Source organism: Rhipicephalus microplus, chromosome 6 (assembly GCF_043290135.1).
Source record: "Rhipicephalus microplus isolate Deutch F79 chromosome 6, USDA_Rmic, whole genome shotgun sequence".
Classification (NCBI taxonomy): Eukaryota; Metazoa; Arthropoda; class Arachnida; order Ixodida; family Ixodidae; genus Rhipicephalus; species Rhipicephalus microplus.
Window position 1 is genome coordinate 200,652,771 of NC_134705.1, and position 23,943 is coordinate 200,676,713.

Genomic DNA, 23,943 nt, shown 5'->3' on the forward strand with positions numbered 1-23,943 from the left:
AGCTTGTAAGTTTTTTTTTTCTCAGACAAGTCACTTGCGTACGTGTGACATAGAAGTGAGAAAAGTTGACTGGAAGTTCCTTCTAAGGCTTGTTCTTGCGGACTACATACACTGCTGCTTGTAACACCCCGATTGATGCAGCTAGGCTACGCATTAGAGCAGTATCGTAGCGTAATAATTTATAACGACCGCCAAAACTTCAATTTATGCTCGCGAAGGCAGCCAAAAATCAGCAGCGTGTGCGCACAAATTGATGTTATAACTTGCATGACATTATTTGAATACCACGAGCAAAAAAAAAGGGGGAGAAAGCTTTTCTGTTATATTAATTTTTGCTTGCGTAATAATCAAGTTATAAAGCATATTTAGTGGTTTGAACCAGAAATACCCAACAGCTATTGAAATGTATTAAGCTCCATTACTACTAACTTCTGCGAAATTTCTGATGTTCTTATTTTCCGTTATAAACTACAACTGTCCGAACGTATTGACACTGATATTTATTTAGAAATACTGTCGACCCTCTATTGAGGGTCTGTTCTGTTCTGTTCTGTTTTAACTGTATTGCTGTGGAGAGGTTGAGGTGCCTATTGCCTCGGCTACTCCATATCACAAAGTTCTGCAGCGAAAAATAAAATAATAATACAGAACGGTACCCAAAAATTAACAATACGGAAAAAAAAACATAATAGCACACTGAAACCAGTTCAAGTACCATACCAATACACATTTTTCTTCGCGCAGTTCATACAGTCATAAACTACTTACACGCACACCTTACTAATCTAATGTCAGTATATACATGACCACATTTTATTAAATACCCATCTCTGGCTGTCAGTCATAGGCACTTGTACAGTCCGGTCTCCACTAAAAAGTCTGTCAGGAAGATTATTGCCTTTTTCTGGAGATGCATCTCAGGCCATAGTCCAAGTAGTTTCTTTATTGTGAGAGGCCGTCTGTCCAAACTTGCTAATTTGTTCTTTAATTTTTCTCTTTCATTCGCGTATTTAACGCACTCCAAAAGAATATGGCGAACATTTTCTTCTGCATGACCACAATGACATTCCGGTGAGTTGGATCGATGTATCTTGTGCAGGAAGCTGTTTGTGTATGCTACTTCCAATCTAAGTCGGTGGATCAATGTCTCTAGGTGTCGTGGGAGGTCTGTCGCTATGGAAAATTTTCTGTGTGGATCGACTTCATAAAGTATCGTTTCCTTTCATTTAGGGCTCTCAAACCACTTCTCCATGGAACAATGGTTAGCTCCTTGCGATATAAAATGTCGAATATCCGCCCCCGACATAGGTATTGTGCAATCCCGTCCTTCCTTCAATGCTTTCTTCGCGAGACTATCAGCATCTTCATTTCCCTTTATTGAAATGTGGCTGGGTATCCATTCGAATACGATGTTGTGACACTGCGATGAGGCATATTCCACAGTTTCTGCGATACATTGTGCTATTTCACCATTTTTGTAAGGTGATCTCACATTTCTGATCAGCTGAAGAGCAGGTTTCTATCAGTGCATATCACCCATTTTCGTGGCTCAGGGTTCTCGCAGATAAGCTTAACTAGTTCGAAGATAGCCACCAATTCTGCTGTCGTCGATGAAGATTTGTGCGATAATTTGTACATCTTCTTTTTCTGAATTTCGGGTATAAAGACCTCATTACAGGACAGGTACGACACACTGTACAAACAAATTTGAGATATAACTATACATCTCCGAACGATAAACCAGGTATACATATATACAAATCCGTGAAAGCTCTGCATTCCAAACGAAAAACGAAAACACACACCCTGATTCGCAATGCAACGAATAAAAATCGCAATAACATTTACAATAAATCGCATAAATGTAAATCAAGTAAATGCACAAATTCATTCATTAACATCATCCGCATTGACTATACGTTACTCGGTAACCCATTCCAATCTTCAACGACATCGGGGAAGAAAGTATGACGGTACGCCTTCGTTCGTGCAAAGTAATATCATTACTTTTCAAAATTAATGAAACTACTTGCTCAAAGGTTCACACTACATGTACTAATAATTGTTATTGGGGTTTAACGTCCCAAAACCACCATATGATTATGAGAGACACCATAGTGTAGGGCTTCGAAAATTTCGACCACTTGTGGCTCTTTAACGTGCACCCAAATGTAAGCACACGGGCCTTCAGCTTTTTCGCCGCCATCGGAAGTGCGGCCGCCGTGGCCGGGATTCGATCCCGCGACCTGCGGGCTTCATGCACTAACTCATGCAGAATTCGCTTACAAAGCATTTATGAATCTTAGATTCATCGCAAGAACAGCTGGGGCTTCTCGCTTGCGTTGTTTGGCATTGAGATTAACTCATCTTTGTTATTTTTTGTTCCTCTCTTCATAACTTTATGCCATATGGTAAGCGGACAGTGTGTTATGTTTAAAAGCCGTTTGTAAAGCACTGAGTAAATTTCCCGAATTCACTCGATCGAAGTAATTCATATATTACCGTTCCTGAAAAGTAATTCATTACATTATTCATCTGAGCAAAACTATATTCATTTAATTAGTGCAATTTCATTACTGTAACATTTATATTGCAAGACTGCTTTCAGTTTTTCTACAGTGTCTATCTGCACCGAATTACACGAGAACGTCTCAGCGAAAACAATTCAGATATCTTGTCACGATACAGTTATCCAGCGATAGAAAAAATCTCTATTATCGAGCGCAACGAAAATTCTGTATTCAGATTTACTCGCGCACTCGCTCAGCTCACGTTCCAAAGGAGGTAAACACATTTTCACTACGAGTTGGCTTCTCCGCAGAAATTTTGCAGTTGGTTGCCCGGCATGCGCTCATGCAAGAAAAAAATATCCTCGCCATTTTCTCTAGAACTTGCCAATAATGAAAGGAATTTTCTTAATTTTTTTATCGTGGCTCTTTTGTTGTTTGTTGTAGTTATCATTGATGATGATAAGTGCGATGACGATAATTGCGGCCATCGCCCCGCCGTGGTGGTCTAGCGGCTAAGGTACTCGGCTGCTGACCCGCAGGTCGCGGGATTGAATCCCGGCTGCGGCGGCTGCATTTCCGATGGAGGCGGAAATGTTGTAGGCCCGTGTACTCATATTTGGGTGCACGTTAAAGATCCCCAGGTGGTCGAAACTTCCGGAGCCCTCCACTAGGGCGTCTCTCATAATCATATGGTGGTTTTGGGACGTTAAACCCCACAAATCAATCAATAATTGCGGCCATGATAGTCTTGGTGATAGGGACGTCGCACAGCCTAGCACACCTGCATGCGGGTGAAAATTTCATCTACATCCTTGCTTTTCCAACATTTGAGGCGAGAAGAAAATTCGTGACGCGACCGGGAATTTTCTTCAGCGATTAAATCTAGCCGTGATGCGAGAGTACTGTGAAGTGTGACGTCGCATGAACAAATAAACGTTACCGACTACATCCCCTCAACAGTCTCCTAGGTTCTTTCCCCCTTCAGATGTAGCCAGCAATGCGCCGCTGATGTGATCGTGGGAGGAGCAATCGAGCTTCATGATGATGATGATAATGATGATGATTATGTAGTGGTGACCTGCCTTTTTGTAACGGGGAAACACGCTCAGTGTCCTGGCCTGAAGGGGAAAAAAAGCCAGAAAAGTACACAAATAAGAAACACCCACGCTCGCCAAAGGCAGGAGACGCGCATTTCACAGGTCCCAAGTTTGGCGTACAATTTCGGCGAGGTCACAGCGCTATCTTTCGTGCGGCACGCTTGTGTTTCCGACGCATCTTTAGCTATTTTAAAATAATTATAGCAATTACTTGTTCATCGCTAGTAATTATATTATTTTATACCTTGTTTGTTCCTTTCAACCCAGTTTTGAGCATTGTTAGCCCTGTCATGACCTGTATGGAGCGCTTTACTGTGAGCGTGATCACGCGAAAATGTAAAGACTCTGAGGTGGCTCCGAGCTTGCCGAAGCTACGTGTCTACAAAAATTTGTGGATCAATGTGTCAGCGTTTTGTGTACATTTATCGGAATGAGTATATATGGCTTTGTGGATAAAAGGATTGGATTAGTTGGCGTTCCTATTGTGCTTTTGCGTCATGTACGCACGCTCGAAGGTCGGTAAGCAGAGCTGTCGCAGGAAAATAAATTAAAAAAAGAACTTAGTTGCGAATGTGCTTTGTTGGCGTTTTGTGTTGAATCTTCCAGCGCAAATACTAAGACACACAGCACACAGGACGCCAACAAAATACATTAATATATATATATATATATATATATATATATATATATATATATATATATATATATATATATATATATATAAGGGAAAGAAGTGTATACCTAAGGGCTCGTTTTTCCGTGTTTTGACACAATGTTAATGAGATCTAACAGACAGGAATGCCAAGGAATGTACAGGGGAAGTTATTAGAACCAATGGAATGTAAATAAGAAGAAAGAAAAGTGGATGAAAAAATTATTATTTTATCATCCACTTTTCTTTCTTCTTATTTATATTCCATTGGTTCTAATAACTTCCCCTGTACATTCCTTGGCATTACTGTCTGTTAGATCTCTCATATATATATATATATATATATATATATATATATATATATATATATATGAATAGCCACATACGATTCACGATTCAAGTCCAACAGAACACCACTTGACTCTGCACGATAAAATTTTCGGAACAATGGTACACACCTCTCTTGGCAACGCTCTTACGATCGCTGCACGGAACTAAAAGGAAGGTGAGTCGCGGCGTGACCGTCCTTATCGCATCGCCGTTGGAGTGCGCGCGCCTGTTTTTTTCGGCCGTCCTAGAGAAAAAAAAAAAAATGCGCGCGAGCCAGATCGAGGAGGAAGAGTGCCCGACCGCCACAGCAGTTATCTCACTCAACTAACGAGGCGACGGCACGAAAGCATAAACGTAAATCAATCGGGGACCGCCAAATAACAACACAACGCGAAAGAGTCGAAGTGGGGAAGAAGGTGATCGAGTGAGCATCCAACAGGATAGAGTATCGCAAAAAGACACAATTGGTGTCGCTTCGTTATCCAGTGTTTTCGGTCACCCCACGTAACTATATGCGCACACCATTCACCAGCACTTGGAAGTGGGGGGTTATGGAATGCTGGGCGCGAGAGTCGCAGCGTGGGAACAAAGACTGCGCGCGTATGTTAGACAAAAAAAAGCGCGAGAAGCCAGAACGGCAGATAGAGAGAACGGACTGGAAACGAGCACTTCAGCGGCTGTCCTACCACGGCAGGTCAAGTTGTAACCTCGATGTAAGCTCTCTGGGCCGTAGTTGCCTTATTGCCACCGTGACACCATGATCATAAACTTTGTCTTATCGTCATCATTATTTAAGCATTCAAATATTGCAACGTGCAGAAGGATACAGAATTTTCCTGCGAGAGGCAAATTCAATTCATCAGTACTTCCACGCACCATTATGTTAAGAAATAGCCTGCCCGACAAAATCTATAGCTTCATTATCTATCTCTGACGGATTCCGCCGCCAACTAATTCTACGATTTTGAATGAGGTAGCCCATTAAAAAGCCAAAACTGTATATGCTGTGTCAGTTTTATGCATGCATTATGTATTTACTATGTATGTATTATGCATTTTGTACGTGTTATGTATGAACTTATTAATTACTATGTATGTATTATGCATTTTGTACGTGTTATGTATGAACTTATTAATTTTCTGCATGATGTATAATCGTATCTTCCTGGTTTTTGACACCTTTTTGTTTTGTGATTAATGATGTGATTTTATAGCCCCCCTAGACAATGACCAACTGGTCTGTAAGGTCCCACACTCTCTATCAACACTGTAATGGTGGAAATGAAATTATTATTATTATTTCAAATGATGAAATAAATACTAAAGGTTATAGGCTTGACAGGATTTTCACCCTCTGATGACTAATGCAGCCTGCATCAGTTGTCATAACATTTAATCCTGCACAACGTACTTTCTAGATTTTACAAAATCTTATTCCATACATATTGCTTTGTACATACACATTCAGAATGTTCTGTACGTCCAAAACACCACCATCACCATCATCCTATCTATGTGCACTACAGGAAGAAGGCCTGCTCTAATGCATCTCCAGCCCACCCATCCCGAGCAAGCAGATTCCATATTTGTGCAATCATATGTCCCAGTTGCGATGCACCACCTAACCATATTCCTTTCTCAGCCGCTCTTGCACTGAATCTCTTCCAGCGGTTAACTGACCATCAGTTATATGTCTCCTACTCCTCATGGCTGACAACGTGATTGATGCGGATGCAGACGAGAAGTAGATACGCCACGCCGCTGACGTTAAGTTGAACTTTAATGGAGAGAACGATTGCCTAAATATAAAAACACGAACGGAACGCCTCGTGACCAGGCCCGCTTCGGACAATTTATAACCAATAGACTCTACTCTGGGTAACTAAGCTGTCATAGTAGACCTATAGACTACAAAAGTAAAACACAGCCAGTAAACCATGGTAAGTAATCAGTAAATCAGCTTAGCATCACACGCTAACGCCGAACGCTCGCCGGATTTTTCGCTTAACGGAAAACGTAATGCATTCGCAATAATATCTGGTTTCAGGTCTGAAGCCAGGGGGGAAGGGTGCTACAAGTCTCCTCCTCCTTCCTCCAAACTTGGGGTGGAGGGGGTGTTTTAGCGGGGACATTAATACCTTCAACAACTGCGTCCCCTCCCTCCTTAGAAAATTATGCCTGGCTAAAGGTCTGTCTGGTTTGCTAGCCTATTATCTGGTTATTGAACTGAAAATGGGGCTTAAGGTGCCAAGGTAACTATAGAGCTTCCGGCGTGCCATACACCATTCCTGAAGCAAATGAGAATTTACTCAGTAAATGGAGCCACATACAAGAATCCTGCTTCATCAGATTTCTCACCACATCCGCTGATAATAGACTCGAAGTCAATAGCGCGTGGGCAATGCGCAAGGAACCTATGCAGACATGCCGTTTTAGGGCCGAAGCACCTTCGGGCATCGCTTTGTGGGCGTGCCATGTCGTCGTCCGTACGTACGTTCCACAAAAATTTGCAACTCGCCTCCTGTGCTGCGCCTATTTGAACGTTATGTTTGGCTTAGCAGCGGTTACAGAATCCTCAGCGAAATTTGCCAACGCGCTGAAGTTTGTCATTTAAAACCAGTGACCCAAACGTGCATATTTACGGAAGTCATCGACATGAAACGCAGTTCTTGAAACATATCTACAAAATGATGACGCGTTAGCAGACTGGTGTTGAGTAAACAAGTGAATATAACCTGAAACACTTTTTTCTTTCTGGTCGCGTAGTGCTTCCTTCAAAACTTTTTCTTGTTTCTTTCTGATAAAACTCACGTGTTTCTGGGACGTTTTTCTTACCTTTCCAATTCATATTCAGATAGATAGATATGTGGGGTTTAACGTCCCAAAACCACCATATGATTATGAGAGACGGCGTAGTGGAGGGCTCCGGAAATTTCGTCCACCTGGGGTTCTTTAACGTGCACCCAAATCTGAGCACACGGGCCTACAACATTTCCGCCTCCATCGGAAATGCAGCCGCCGCAGCTTCCAATTCATTTTCAAGCGTACTTATTTCAGTGTTATTTCAAATGCTGTAACGCTATAGATTTAATCAACTATAGCCCCACGACGTGTTCTGTTAGGCGAACATCCCTTTTTTCAGCTCTCCTTAATTCCTCTCCATGACATCTCTCTCCCTTTCTCTCTCTCTTTCAAGCAAACACACACACACACTTTACGTCCCAACCATTTCTCTCACTCAGGTTTACGAAACGTCCAGTAAAACCCACAACCCGGCAGGCTGTTCCGCTCTTTCGAAAACCGACGCGCCGCCTCTGATAAAAGTGACACAGACGAGAGCTTCTTGCAAATCAAGCCCGGCAGGTCAGGCCGCCGCCTCCTCCGGTCGGCCCCGAAGTGAAATGCGCTGAAACAAAACGCGCCTGGAGAACACCAACAGCTGCTGCTGCACCGGTGCACCCGGCCCTGCTGCAACCATGTTTTGAAGGCGCGGGTAGCACGGCGGCGAATTCCAAAGCATGCAGGTCCAGACGACGACGGTGCCTCGGTCTGCACCCCGAGAGCGCCAAGCTGTGCACGGGAAAGGGGTGTAAAAGAGGGGGGCTAAACTAAAATATGAAACGCGCTTTGAATTGTGAGGACGCACGCCCGAGGCGGCGCACGGCGCGGCTGTTTAGACCCGGCCAAGCGTGAACCACGCACGGCCACCGATCACGCCGACCCCCTCCTCTCACGCAGCAGTTCGGTGCAGTGGCGTTCGGAATTACCCGAGAGCACACAAACCGACGAGGCGCATCATATCATAGGTGGAGTAGACTTTTACGGGACTCCCAATACAATGGTCGTCTGCTTGACGCTGGAGTACGCGGATGGCACGGCGAATCGGAATAATCTGGACACTTCTTTGAGACGACTATCGCACGCACTGTTTGTTGAACAAGTGTCCAATCATGTAATTTGGTGTTTTCAATTCGCTGTTGTCCCTTTTGTTTGATCATTTATTATTTGTTGAACAGGTGTCTAATTACGTAATTTGATGCTCTTATTTCTGCAGGTTTTTTTTGTTTTGTTCGTTTATTGTAATCACTCCTGCAATGTCTCAAACATGAAACACCAGTATCTGTAAATAAATAAATAAATAAATAAATAAATAAATAAATAAATAAATAAATAAATAAATAAAGTACGGTGACCCACCACGGTGGTCTGGCGGTCTACTGGTTATGGTGCTTACTGGTTATGGTTAGCCCGCCGCGGTGGCCGAATTACCATGAAGACGAAATACTTACGGCGCCCCTAATAATAATATCGTGGTGTTTGGACGTGAAACAGCAGCAATTAATAACTCTTGTGCTTGCGCTGAGCACCTATCTATTCGGCAGTGATGTAGTCCAACTGAAAACACATCTGCTTTTGCTTCATATGTTGCTTCTCAGTATATACGAGTCAGAGCATTAGCGTCTGCTGAGTCTTCATGGCGTACAAATCAACCACTTGCCGCAATGCTCGGTTGAATTGCTTAGCAGACGGGTCAAGTGTGTACTTCCCTGCACTTACGGATATATTTTCTCGTGCATGAAGCAGGTACCCGGTCACCTCAGATATGCTCGCGCAACGCATATTAGATTTTACCGAATGCGCTATTGACGCCTAACTGCCACATATTTTCTTAACTCTCTGGCAGAGCTGAATATTCTGCAGCGTTACCAATTGTTCAATTAGCTTTATCCCCTCGCTCCCGAAGTTTGAACCTACAAATGTTCACGCTCTTAAATGGCGCTCCTAAAGGAAATCTAAGCAAGCAATCATCTTGCATGTTGCCTTCATTGAAATGCAACCATCGCGGCCAGTAATCAAGCACCATAAACGCTAGACCACTACGGTGAGGTGACAATACAAAAGGAAGCAAACAGGCATTTGTAAAGTGTTTTTTGCAAAGAGTCATCCCTTGCTGCATTAAGTTATGAATTCCTTTTGCTGCAAGATTTGTACCAACTCCACCTATAATTAGCAGTTCACTTAGGTTAATCCTAAATCCAGTCAAGGCCCACCTTCGTTGACAAAGAGGTACCACTTCGGTGGCACTGCCATATGATATGATGCCACTTAATTCAGGCCCTGAAGATTAACCATGAGGTTGACGCAGGCGGCTTCCACGTCCGGAGTGCGAGCATTAACCTTACCACTGTATCGTGGGCCTTCTGGACATCACGTATACTTCTCTAAGAACACCCCTGTGAATCGACATGTTTGCACAGTCAAAAAAAAAAAAAAAACAAGAAACGACATGAAGAGGACACAACGCGGGCGCTGTGTTCGATTACAAATCATCAACTAGCCCAAGCAACCAATTTATCTTCTGTGAAGGACATTTCCCACCAGTCCCTTTTCTTGGTATACTCTGAAAAAGCCACAGGGCACTGTCAAAGCGTATGAACCAAAGAAATGACGCCATTGCACTACGCTGAGTTGATTTGTAACTCTCTTTCTAATAAATCTTGCTAATAAATAGGAGTATACTCCAGTAAAGGCCACACCAGCCATTCCATGGCTCACAGAGTGATGGTTTGAACACGCGCCAGGTGGCGTAGCTACGCGTGTTTCCACTTATTAATGATCTGATTGAACACAAGCCTCCAAGGGCTCAACGAAACCTGAGCTTGTCATGATAATTTTTGCCAATGAAAAGTTTTATTGATGCGTAGAATCCTCCATGTTGGCTCAGCATCCGGTCTACCCCAAAATTCAGTGAACAAAGCGTGAAAAGTGTCCCTTTTCTGCCTTTATTTTGCTCCATGAGTTCAATGCACTCAAGCGGTTTGGATATAAAAGTACTCACAAGGAGGGGGGGGGGGGGGGGGGTAGATGGGAGTGCGCCTGACGTCCACAAGCTAACCTTCTCCGACGTCGCTCCTCCCCTATTCCCCTCATACCCTCGTTCTACATGCTCCTGTATTTTCTCATTTTTTTATGGCTGGGCTTTAAGATTATCACGTGACACTCCTTCCTAGTTTTTCCTTTTTTTTTCATGCATATTCATATTCAACAAGTATCTCGCCCAATCAATGAGGGCGTTGTTCCAAATGCTAGCACTGGAAATAAAATGCACTTTGTTTTAATGATTCATACTACTTTACAGCTATTTCGTTGGGAAGTCAAGGAAGATATTATCGGTCTCACCAGCCACCGGTTACGCTCAAAGCAGTGCATAAACTCGGCAGCAGGGCCTTACGGGAGCGTCTTCGCGTAACTGCACACAAACTCCAGCGCGGTTGAGTGCACTTGCCGCAGTCCCGGATGACGGGATACTCGGCGCTCGCTCTCGCCGCTGTCGCGCGCTGGATTTACGGTCCACGCTCGCGCGCGCTTCTGCTGCCGACTCAAGCCTTTCATCGCGTTGGCCGCACAGAGCGCCGCCGCAGGTGCGCACATTATCGCGGCAAGTGAGACGTGGGCCTTCAACGACCGGAGTTGCCCGCGTCAGTTGGCGACGTCAAAGGAGGGGCTTGAAGACGGGACCACAGGCATGCGCAAGAGGGGAGGGGGGGAGCAGCCCCCCCACCCCACAATCACATGAGAGGGGTGGGGGCACGAAGTCTGACCCATGCATTGACATAAAGGAATGAGGGTGGGGGACTGCGACGAACTTTACACTGAAGGGGGAATGGGCGATGTTCGTCGCCTCTATATGAACAGGATATTATTGAAGAAGCAGCGCGCCAAAGCTCCGTTCACACGCACATAACATAGCGGCGCTGACTAAGAATCATCGCCATCATCATCATCATCATCATCATCATCATCATGGTCATCATCATCATGGTCATCATCATCATCACACTGACTACGGCCACTGTAGGGCACAGGCCTCACCCGTGATCCGCGAATCACCCCAGTCTTGTGCTTTTTGTTGCCACGTTATATAGTACCTGCAAACTTTTATCTCATCAGTCCACCTAACTTTCTGTCTCCCCTTTGTGCGTTTGCCTTCTCTGGGAATCCAGTAAGTTACCCTTCAACACCACCGGTTATCCGGCCTAGATGCTACGTATACCCGATCTATGTCGATTTCTTCTTCTTGATTTCAACTATGATATCCTTAACCTCGGTTCGTTGATATCCTTAGACTACCGGGTCCTGACCAACGTACCTTGAGAATCGACGTTATGCGAGGCATGCGGAGGGAAGGTGACCGTGTTGAATTTTGTTTTATTGAGCTACACGTCATTAAATGACGCTAAATATATGTACAAATGTTGCACGCACAGACATACGTTGAAGAGTTGCAGATGTTTATTTAACCTGTTGTTTGCAGTTACGCAACGATGCCAACTGGAACATGCGTATTAGCAACACCAGAAGCTGATATGGATCGCTGATGCTCGCGAGGATGCTGGACCTGGACACTGCTACATAAATCAACTTCAGCGCATGGATAGATAGATTTGTGGGGTTTAACGTCCCAAAACCACCATATGATTATGAGAGACGCCGTAGTGGAAGGCTCCGGAAATTTCGACCACCCGGGGTTCTTTGACGTGCACCCAAATCTGAGCACACGGGCCTACATTTCCGCCTCTATCGGAAACGCAGCCACCGCAGCCGGGATTCGATCCCGCGACCTGCGGGTCAGCAGCCAAGCACCTTATCCACTAGACCACCGCAGCGGGGCTTTCACCGCATGGCAACTAACCACAATTGACGTTAACCCGACGTGACGGCTATATAAAAGGAGTACATATGTGTTGTTTAAAAAATTGGGTAGGCAGCGCTACTACTACAGTTGATGTTTCACGAAGATTAGCGTCTATTCGAAAAGTAGTTCCGAGACCTGGCGTATACAGCTCTGTGGTAAAATGCTTCATTGCCACGCAGAATGCTTGGGTTCGATACGAGCTGGGGCCTTGACATTTATTATTTGCATTCGTAGGGGGGTCAACGCTGCCTCTGTCAAGTTTTTCTTAACACTGACATTTATTCTAGGCCTTCGTTGGAACGATCACGCGTTAAAATTGCCCATGTGTGTTCTCGTCGTTCCTGGGTAGATACTAAGTGTCAATCACAATATGTGGCACATAGCCGCATATCAGCGGCACATACCCGCCGCTGGGTATATGCCACTGTCCGGCGGAAAGTGTTTGACGACGTACGCGACGGCATTGTGACATTATTCAAGTCTTGACGAGTGCTTCATACTGGTCAAACCATCTTACCATCCCATGCTAATTTTGGCTCACGCCAAGTTAAGGGGATGACCACGAGAGCACTCAAACGTAAGCGGATAGATAGATAGATAGATAGATAGATACTCTTCAAATCGTCGATGTTCGCTAAAAAATGCTTCGAATATATATATATATATATATATATATATATATATATATATATATATATATATATATATATATATATATATATATATATATATATATATATATATATATATATATAGTCTAGTAGATCCTCCGTGAGCGGTCACAACGTGGTTTATTTCGACGTTTCGGCCTAGAGTCTGGCCTTCATCAGGATGAAGGATGAAGGCCAGACTCTAGGCCGAAACGTCGAAATAAACCACGTTGTGACCGCTCACGGAGGATCTACTAGACTATATGCAACGCTAAGGCCACTCAACCACCATGCCTGCCTATATATATATATATATATATATATATATATATATATATATATATATATATATATATATATATATATATATATATATATATATATATGCGGTAGAAAAAGAGGTCGACAAACGTGCGAAAAAACACTAGTTTTACTAACGTTTCGGCAGGTGGGCCTGCCTTCGTCGGAGTGAAGGCTGCAGGCCCACCTGCCGAAACGTTAGTAAAACTATAGTGTTTTTTCGCACGTTTGTCGACCTCTTTTTCTACCGCATTTTCCACCGGATTCATTGAATTTCACCCCACCATATATATATATATATATATATATATATATATATATATATATATATATATATATATATATATATATATATATATATATATATATATATAAAGGGACGGGAGGATGAACGAAGTTCGGACCCTGCCAGCGCCTAACTGTCTTCGTTCACATTACTTTCTTCGCATTAACATCATAATTGGTACAATATAATGGCCCCTATACTTTTCTTGCTTTTCTTGCTTTTCTTGCCAGTTCTAATTATTGCCGTTCTAGCAAAGAAAACAGAGCCCTTAAGGTGGCCCTTGTTTCGTTCATGCGCATCATGAAGCCCAGACAATCTCTGGATTCGCGCTGTTGCTTGATAACTCTAAAACCCAACGTAGGAGTGTTGACTACTACTACTACTACTACTACTACTAATAATAATAATAATAATAATAATAATAATAATGATAATAGAGTAATAGTATTATTAACATCAGAGCTTTTTCAAGCTTCAAAATCATGATGTATGATACATATATATAGAGTGAACAGGTCTATCGTATACGTGTCAAAGACAGTTACATCCTTATCAGTGTTATCACACACGCGCATTCATTCCTAGAGGCGCGTGCACGTACTGCAGTTGTACGAGTTGTACGCAGGGATTTGGAACGGCTGGTGAAGTCCAGTAGCGGCAATATAAAGAGCGTATCTCTAAACAAATGATATGAACGTGAAAATACAACGTTGGGGCCACGGTCGTTGGTTGTGGGTCGTGAAAAAAGGTAAAGCGAAATTATGTAAAGAAAGAAAGAAAGAAAGAAATAAAGAAAGAAAGAAAGAAAGAAAGAAAGAAAGAAAGAGAGATGGAAAGAAAGAAAGACAAAAAGAAAGAAAGAAAGAAAGAAAGAAAGAAAGAAAGAAAGAAAGAAAGAAAGAAAGAAAGAAAGAACAAGGTAGAAGTGTCGGTTTAAACTCGTCCCTTTTGTGTGTTCTTATTACCAATGAGCGGTACGGGGAGGGTCCGTAGGGGGGAGGGGGGATCACCAGGCGTGCTCATCGGCGTGGCCACGCACGGAACGTGAGCGGGGATTTGCGCGAAGAAGCGGCGCGCTCCCGGAATGTCAAGTGCGTCGGCGGCGACGCAGTCGTGATCGGCATGCGCGGAAGCTGCCGCCATTCACGCTGCGCGACGGAGGTCTACGCAACGGTATACGGCATCACAGCACCCGCCCTACCCTCCTCACGACGCAGTGCTTCCTTTTCTTTATTTGCCTTCACGGCAATCAACTTCTCTATAGCGTCTCCAACCACTCCAACAAAATGATGGAGTATTAGCGGCAGTTGGCGTTGAAAGTTAAATCTCGCGTCCCACCACAGAACAGCCTTTCATCACGTTAACGAAACCGCTGTTAGAATACCGTTATGAAATATGACTATGAGTAACCCAAGACGAATCATTTCCGTCAAATTACGTGACCAGATTTTACAAACAGACAGACAGACACAGACACAGACAGACAGAGACACAGACACAGACACAGACAGACAGAGACACAGACACAGACAGACAGAGACACAGACAGACAGACAGACAGACAGACAGACAGACAGACAGACAGACAGACAGACAGACAGACAGATAGATAGATAGATAGATAGATAGATAGATAGATAGATAGATAGATAGATAGATAGATAGATAGATAGATAGATAGATAGATAGATAGATAGATAGATAGATAGATAGATAGATAGATAGATAGATAGATAGATAGATAGATAGATAGATAGATAGATAGATAGATAGATAGATGGCAAAAAGCGAGCGCACTAAGCATTTTTGCGCCGCTACAGCGTTGCTTTAACTTGTGTACACAGCCGCCTCTGCTACAGCCTGGAACTATGAAGCACGTCCCCAGGCCCGCTGCCTGATTCAGCGCCCGGATCATGTTCCCCGTCTCACCGCTCTTGTTTATCAGTTCTGGCTGCGTCGGTCCGTATAACGAACGCGAAGAAGTGTTCAGCACGTGCGCGACGTGGCTTGTGTGTGCCGCTGAAAACAGCTTGCGTCTGTCTTGCAGCGTCAATGGCCGAGACTTTAGCGCCGCGCTAGCCTTTTGGCTATACAGCTTTCTTAAGGACAACGTTTCCCTGGGCCTCTTCCACCCACTCCCTGCAGAAATAATGTGTGTACCGATTCAGGTGTCGTATGTTCTCGTGTGCTGTCACCATCACGTATCCAGTCACCTTCAGCAAGTGCCGAAAACTTACGAGAACATAGCGGAACGTTCTTTTTTTATTCTCATTTTAATTCAACACATGATACTTTCGCAATCTCGTTTTTCGAGTTTACTCGGGTACGGAGGGATTCGTTGCTGGGCTATAGTTGGTACATGGCTTGTTATATACGTGCAGCGCAAAGAGAGGTGAGAGAAGAAAAACGGCATAGACTGGCGCTGATAGAGTGTGTGCAGCGCAAATCGCCATTATATGCAGTTTATGTGTTTCCCACTGTTGTCTTCTTGGACTCATGCACAGTAGACAGATCTTACTCGAACGCCCTTAATTGTTCCTGAACAGGTGAACAGTATCGTGACCAAGGTATTCCAGCGAACCCGGGAGTGCAGCCAAGGCGTGTACCGCGTCACATGGTTCCCAGACCATCTACACGGTTAAGTTAACCCACTAGGATGCAGCCGGCTAATCTAACGAGCAGGCTCACCAGATAGTGCACAATTTCGCGTACCGTACTGTCACGGATAGCCCTGCTCGTAACGAGGCCGACATTCATAAAGATCAATTGCGCACTTTTCACGGAATTTTTTTTTCACTATATACTGTCTAGTCAGGAAAAAATTTCCAGCACCCACCCTGAATAGAACAAGCCTCAGGCAAACACTTTCAGACTGCTGCCAACCCGTTCGTATCCCACTCCTAGATCCCTTATTAAGATAGACCCCGACCATTCTCAGTCGTGCCCGATATGTGGCCATTACTCACGCTCTTTCGACTACATGCTGTGGCTGTATTGAGTCCTTAATGCCTCTTCACCCATCAAGAAGGAGCGTTGGAACTCACCTCTGCTGACCATCCAGAGGGCCCATGAAATCGCGACAAATCTTCGCCTTAAAGGCCAACTCCGGTGATTTTTCGAGGTCAATGGATCTCTGAAATTCTCTGGGTACGTTGCTTTGCCAATTTCCGTCACTTAAGCGAAATTGCAGTTTTGAGAGATGCACTGAGTACTTGCAAATGAATTTTAAAGATTGCCTCGAAAAGCTCACCTCGCTTGCCAAAATTATTGGAAACACTGTCTGTGTGACGTCATGTTTGGCCTGTCAACGGAAGTGACGCAGCCGCTGGTATCGCTACTTTGGCCGCTACAGCGTTTATTGGGGCGGCCACAAGGCGATGGCGGTGTTGTTTGGCACGGGTATAGCACAGGAAAGCTTTCTTCCTTCCTTTGTGATCTTTGGCCAGCGCTTCGCTAGTCTGACTTTCATAGTTTTCATACTCCGCGCCGGTGGGACTCCGGTTCTCTCCAAATAGTACGCCATAAGCAGACATGCAGGGCGTCCGGTTTGGTTTCGGTATTGCTCTTTTTTGCTTATTAACATTATTTTCAATTTTTCTGGGCATTTCAGCTAGTGGGCTCATGACAAGAATGTCTCAGGAACATAGAAACACCATTACCTTGACATGGTCGAAAAATCACTGGAGTTGAGCTTTAAGGTCCCATTGTGGGCGGCGCCACCAACTTGATATTGGGTGGGGGGAATGGGGGCTATGGCTCTTTTTCACCTCTGTCCCTAAGGACTTAAATAATGTTCTTGTCATATGTCATGTGTCTTCTCTCATCTTCGTTTTTTTTCTGCGCTGCACATACTCAGTATATACTAGTTAGGTATCTCTGCATCGAATTATGGTTATTCCCCATAACGCCGGGCCACTGGCGTGTGAAACTTGGGGCGCAAATGCTACTGTGCGTTTACTTAATCGGACCTTTCACATCATTTTTGTAGCGTGAGCTACATTGCATATTCTCGCCGTATCGATGTGGCCGGTGGCCACTCCGCGAGCTGAGCCGTTGCCTAGCAACCGCCACAGCTAGTAGCACCACTTGTAGCGCCAGCGCCATCTGGCATGACGTCAGAGGAGGAGTCAGGGGTGGCTCGGTGGGATTCATCGGCATATATGAAAGGCGAGTCGGAGATACTGGAAGAAGCCGGGCTCCGTCGTCGGAACGAAATCAAGAGGAGGCAATGAGCCGAGGCAACGTAGGAAGAACGAGCCGCATGCCAAACCAAACCTAAACACTCAGACCTGCAAAGCTAAACAATAAAAATGCAACCATACAGAGAACAAATCTATACAAAAAGATCAACTGTATTCTCACCACGCACATTCAGGCAAACTTAGTTAAGCCACAGCCAAGTTTTAATGCGAAGAGCTATGGCTATAGATTTCTGTTTTTTTTTTTACTATACCGGCAACCAAGTGCGTATGATGTTGCACTGACGAAACTCGGTACTTCATCTTTACCACAGGAAAGCCGAGGACCAATAGCAGACTGCTGTAACAAGCTCATCGTTACTTCACTATCACTTTTTCAAATATGGCGGAGCTGGTTTTTACCGGACTTTCTTGGCTGTGGCTATATAGTTTCAGCCACATCCAAGTAAGTGTCTTCAGCATAAATGAAAACAAAAATGTCTCCTTCCGATGCTGGGATTTGAACCCGTACCCTCATGCTCAGAAAGCGAGTGTCTTTATCATTAGGCTACATAACCTTTTTTTTTCTTTATTGCCTTCTTTACTACAGGTCAAGCTAATATGACAATCACTATCACACGTGTTTCATGCGTGATAACGCGTCAAACTAAGATATTACATCTTCAACACAGTCGGTAGTCTTATACACATCTCGCACTTTAATAACAGCTTCCCCGAAACACTCATTAACGGATAGAACTCTCACATCACAGTGTCTGTACGATAGCATACTACGCCAAACCGAATGAAGACAAAGTAAAAATATAACATCCAAATTTTGCACAGAACTATCACAAGGCGAAAAACGAATTCCATATGGAGTAAGAGGTAAATCTTTTTTTGAAGTCCTCTGTAAAATGTCCCAAAAGAAAATAGCGTTCTTACAATCAATAAACACATGTTCAATGGTCTCAGGTTTGTTACACAGGATACAGCTGCTTCCCCATGGTACATACATCCCTCTCTCTTCAAGCCACGTTTTTACTGGCAAGGTTCCCGTATGAAGTTTAAAACAGAAGGTTTTCACATTGGGTGGTATACATATGTTTTTCACTCGCTTTAGTACGTCATGACCATATGATTTTTCATACTTTGAACGGTACAGGGGCACAGGAAAAACATCTGTATTAGGTCTTTCATAAGGCGCTTTCTGTTCGCATTTCTGCTCCCACAAAGCAAATGCATGTACAGTACATCTAAACCACATAAATGCGCACCCTTTGTGCAAAACAAATGCAGAGAGGCGACACTTTCTAGTACAGACTTTACTGACTTTTTGTGGCAACGCATTAAACGTCCTCAGCGGGACACGATGTAGAGCCGATATGGAGAGTCACACAAATAAATATTTTTTTTTAATATTTGATGCCAAACTTGGGTCTTCATGGTACTTCTGAGGCGGCCATTACATGTGTTGACTAACGAGTTGAAGCAAGCATGGAAGTGTCATCTATAGCGGTTAGAAAGACCCTGTTTTGTTCGGCCTCGAAAAAGCTCAATCGGCCACTTGTTACGAAAGCGACCACCATTGCTCCGTTACCTCAGACAAGCGTATCGTCAGGTGTGCTCGCCCGATGCTGCTGCTAGGAGCCAAATAAACATACATGTTTTCATGTGGGGATCCGTCCTTCGGTCGGCCCGGCATCCCCCATATGCATGCATACGTATATCGATATACACACAAGCGTATTACATATATAGCCCACCATCCACATTGCTTCGAAGTTCGTGAGAGATAAGCGCTGGGTTAGGAAAAATTCGCCATTCATAAAATTCCTATGCGCAAGAGGTAGCATGCATATAACCCGCGCAGTGATCTCTATCTCGCATGCAGTACAAGTCAATGCTCATTTTTGTTTGCATTTGACGAGTCGGGAGGGAAACATTCTTTGAGCCATTTTGATGTGGCCAACCACAAATGTATTCTATTCCGCGGGAGCCGTGCGCTTCACGATCTTCTTGAAATGAGTTTATGTCAAAGCCACCGTGCACTCTGTACAGCCCCCGAGAGCACATCCCGAGTTAGCATACGTAAGTGACATTTGGGGCTGTGCGATACACCACCATTATAGATCTACCGACAGCTAATACGATTTTCCGTCAGGAACTCGAACTTGCCCGCATGCCACCATAAGAAATAAAGAATAACAGCCTACTGAAGGAATTAAGATCAGAAACTGAAGAAGCAAGAGACATACAAAAACACAGCTTGAAAAAGCATACGTAAAAATAGGAATGGAAATGCAAGAGTTCAGAGGCGCAGCCAGATTTTTTTTTTTCAGAACTGCGAGGGCAGGGAGAGGGGCGAGGGTCCACTACACTTCATGTATATGCTTGTGCTTGTATGTGTACATGTACATATAGGCATGTAATATTCAAGAATTTCTAGTTGCACCCCCCCCGCCCCCCGAACCCTGGCTTCGCAAACGCTTTCTGACAACCCATCAAAAAGAGAAAAGAAATAAAAAAGAAAGAAAGAAAGGAAAGATGAAAAGAAAGAAAGAGAAAAATAAATAATCCTGTAATACACGTACGAGAGGTACAAAACAACACGAAGTGAATAATGGCTTACATAAAAAAGGGATAGCGCACTGGGCGAAAAACACGAGCGGGTGTATCAGTGACAACTTCCTTTCATCTCAGCAGCCCGCCGCCGACTGTAATACAATATACGGCAACGGAGTGGCACAATGTATAGTCAAAGGAAACGCGGGTGTGATATGCGGCGGCCACTTTGAGCCAATAAAGAGGCAATAAAAAAGAAAGAAAAAGTCTACACCGAGCGCCAGCGCGGCGGGAGGACGAAATTGAAAAAGAATTATCTCCGCGGTCGCTGTATCTGCGGCGGCAGATGATAGGAACAAGGTTGGCGCTGCGGTGGACGGATCGGTTTATGCAAATGAGGGTGTAGACCGCAGAGTGAAACTTCGTTACACCGAAATAAGATAAATGGAAATAAAAGAGAGACAGCGGGTTTATACGAGGATACACTTTTCTGCAACGAGTATCTCATAGGATGGAGCCGCAGTGATACCCAGGGAATGCAACAAATCTAGGGAGTAAAAAGAAGCGACAGCAGGGCAGAATAGCCCAAGTGCAAAGAGAAACCACAGGAAAGAAAATTTTTCAGCCTTATTTTCAGCTCTGGGTGTACGTGTCATGCTGCCGATTTACCCTCGAGTGGCCATGTACTTTGTTCTGCGCAGCCCCAGGCCGGAAATGCAGGACGTGTACCTACTTCACCAGTGGGTGCCCGGCGGCAGCATGCCTCCCACAGCAACAGTGGATGCTCAACAGTGGAAGTTGCACCAAGAAGAAGAGGGGGGGGGGGGGGGGTGCACCCAGGGGCACTTCCAGAACCTCATGGGGTCACCTTTCAAGATTAGCAACCATGAACAACCAAGCGTCGGGTGTACGTACTCGCCTGTGCTTTAGGAATAATCTATGGGTTTCCGGCCGGAACTGCGAATCGAACCCGGTACCTACCGCAATGGAAGCGGACGCTCAAACATGTAGTCGCCGCTGTTGCTAGATGTGCGTCGCTAAATGTGTAAAGTTTCCTATAGCCACACTGAAACAAACCCTGGCGCTAGTGTCTACGGGAGCTGCAACGCATGGCGCTTCAGTCAGCGTGGGAATTATGGGTAGTACACGGATTTGTCTAAGCTTTGTTCTTCCGTCTCCATTTGGCTCCGCGTGGCACGCATCGAAGTTCAGCAAACGTTGAGAAGTTCAAGTTCCCCACCTTGGCATTGTTAGGCTCACTAATTCTAATCCGCCCACAAGTTCAAAACAATTAATTTTTAAAAAAATCCGAAACATACTCCATATCACGACCATAAATAAAGCCAAAAGTGCATTCGAAATCGCAAGCATGAAGACTATGGATCGAAACCCGTGTACTGCTCATCATAAGCCACCCTCACAATATCCCATGGTGGCTAAGCGCCAGGATTCCCTCTAAAAAATATTTCAGGTAACTTTGTGGCTAAATCAACGAGTGGACAATTTTTTTTATATTTTCTTTTCGTTCCCAGTCAAAACTCGGTATCTCCTGAAGCCGGAAACGCAAGAGCAGAAAAGAAAAAAAAAAGCCTTCAGCGGACAAATATATGCCGCTGACGGCGGGCGTTCCTCGCAATACCACGTGGGCGCCGCTGCCTATCACGCGCGAACAAAAAGAACGGCGCCATCCAAAGGCGACCGACCGGGCGAGCCACATCCGCCGCATCAACCGAAAAATGCGCGCTCGCCGCACAATTAAGGCGCAGCCCTCACTGAGCGTGCTCGCGATGAGCCTCGCCTAATTGCCGCTCGCGTGCGACGCCGCAAAGCACCGGAGGCGCACGTCGTCCAGTGGCCTCCACCCCTCTTTCCGTAGGACCGCGCCCGGATCGGATCAAACGTTAGTATACTACTATACGAAGCCACAACGGCTGTAGTTCACGCGGCCGATAAAGCGAAAGCGAAAAAGGCAGTCAATATCGCGAAACATCCCATAGTGTGCACGTGGGTGGGTAGGAGGGAACAATAGAGACGCCAAGAGTTTGTATCGACAGCGCGAGCTACTGCTTCTTCCCCCTTCCACACCTCAACCTCCTTGGCGTCGTTGGTGTGCTTCGATCGCGGCACGTATGCCCTCCACGCGTCGCAGAGGCCACGAATCGGGTCGGTAGGGATATTAGAAAGAAAGGTCCGCCTCGCGCTTCCTCTCGAAGAGTTATTCGGTAAAAACCAGCAGCGGACGCTGGCAGCATTGTATACATGCACGGGGCGTGCGACCCAGCCAAGAACAACGGCGCGGGGTTCTCTTTCCTGCGTGTGTCGGTGCGCAGCGCGGACGAAGGTGTGCAGTCCGAGAAAGACGATGCTCCTGCGCTCGCTGCTGGCCGGCCCTCGCTGATGTATGTCCCTTCGTGCGCGCTCAGCGTAGCGAGTTGAGTACAGGAAAATGGGCAGTCGATTTTGCAGCGCGGTGCCCGCCCAAGTGTACAGCGGAGCGGATAGAACGTTTCGCATGCGTCACAGCGTTGTACCTGTAGCAGTATTTTAGTATAGTGGTTGAATATTCTTGCAACCGGAACTACTCTAGTCAATTGTTCAACACAACGTTGGAACCAACGTTTCGGCAAGTGGCACTTGCCGAAACAGTAACATCGCTGTTAAAAAAAAATTATGTGGGTCCGGTTTCAAGAAATGAAAAAGCACACTTACGAAAATTGAATATCTTTACTTTTTTGCGTTATATATATATATATATATATATATATATATATATATATATATATATATATATATATATATATATATATATTCTTTAGTAGTTCGCTCTCTTATACGACTGAAGGGTCATCTTGTGGTCCTCTTTCCTATCTTCTTTGTCTTGCTAACGCTATTATTTGTCAAACATGAATTAACAGAAACACACCAAAGTTTCCCTTCAATACAACACACAAAAACGTATGCAAATTTACAAGCAACCGTGGACGCAGCGTCTTGATGTTCATAACAACGTAATGTGTTTAATTGCTCGCCACGGTCTCAGCCAACCAATCGTGGCAGCTATAGCCTGATTACTAATGGTTCTAAGGTTGGGCGCAACGTTCAAAAATGTTAAACAATAGTGTTGATTTTTGCGCGAGTCAAGATTGTCCACCGGTAAAGCTGTACTTGGAAGCAAGGCAAGTCATACGAGGTAAGGCAGACCTATAACAGCAAGTGTTAGTATTCCTGCGCCGCGAAAAATCTCAGGTGGCCCGGGCGATGTTAGCACGTAGAATTCTCGATCACAGCCTATGTCACACAGCCTCTGCGTTAACTTTAGGAACGCAGTCTAAAGCCATCAAGCAAAACTCCAATAGATTTTTTGTCCTATATACTCTAAGATTTCTCAGACGTGCTAAATAAAATCCTGCTTTCAAAAGTTGGAGGATAAATTGGGCTTCTAAAGAAAATAAACGTCAGCATAAGCTTTTTCTCGTCCAACACGCCTTTTTGAGATCGAGTGAACAAAGCCCTGTCTGGTAACGCACCCTCTATGGGCTTTCCTCCAAAACCATTTAAATCAACAATTCATCAAAACTTGCACGATTTATGCAGCGGCTTATAAGAGCGTGCGCCAGCTTTAAATATGCATTTATGAGGACAAATACGCCCCCTACGTTGCGTATACCGGCCCGGCCCC

At 44.7% G+C, this 23,943-nt stretch overlaps 1 protein-coding gene across 3 annotated transcripts in view; it reads right to left on the minus strand.

Moving 5' to 3' along the window:
- Window positions 1-23,943, minus strand: part of trh (PAS domain-containing protein trachealess) — a 410,303-nt gene that overhangs the window by 282,993 nt on the left and 103,367 nt on the right. The gene's annotated exons all lie outside the window — the stretch shown is intronic.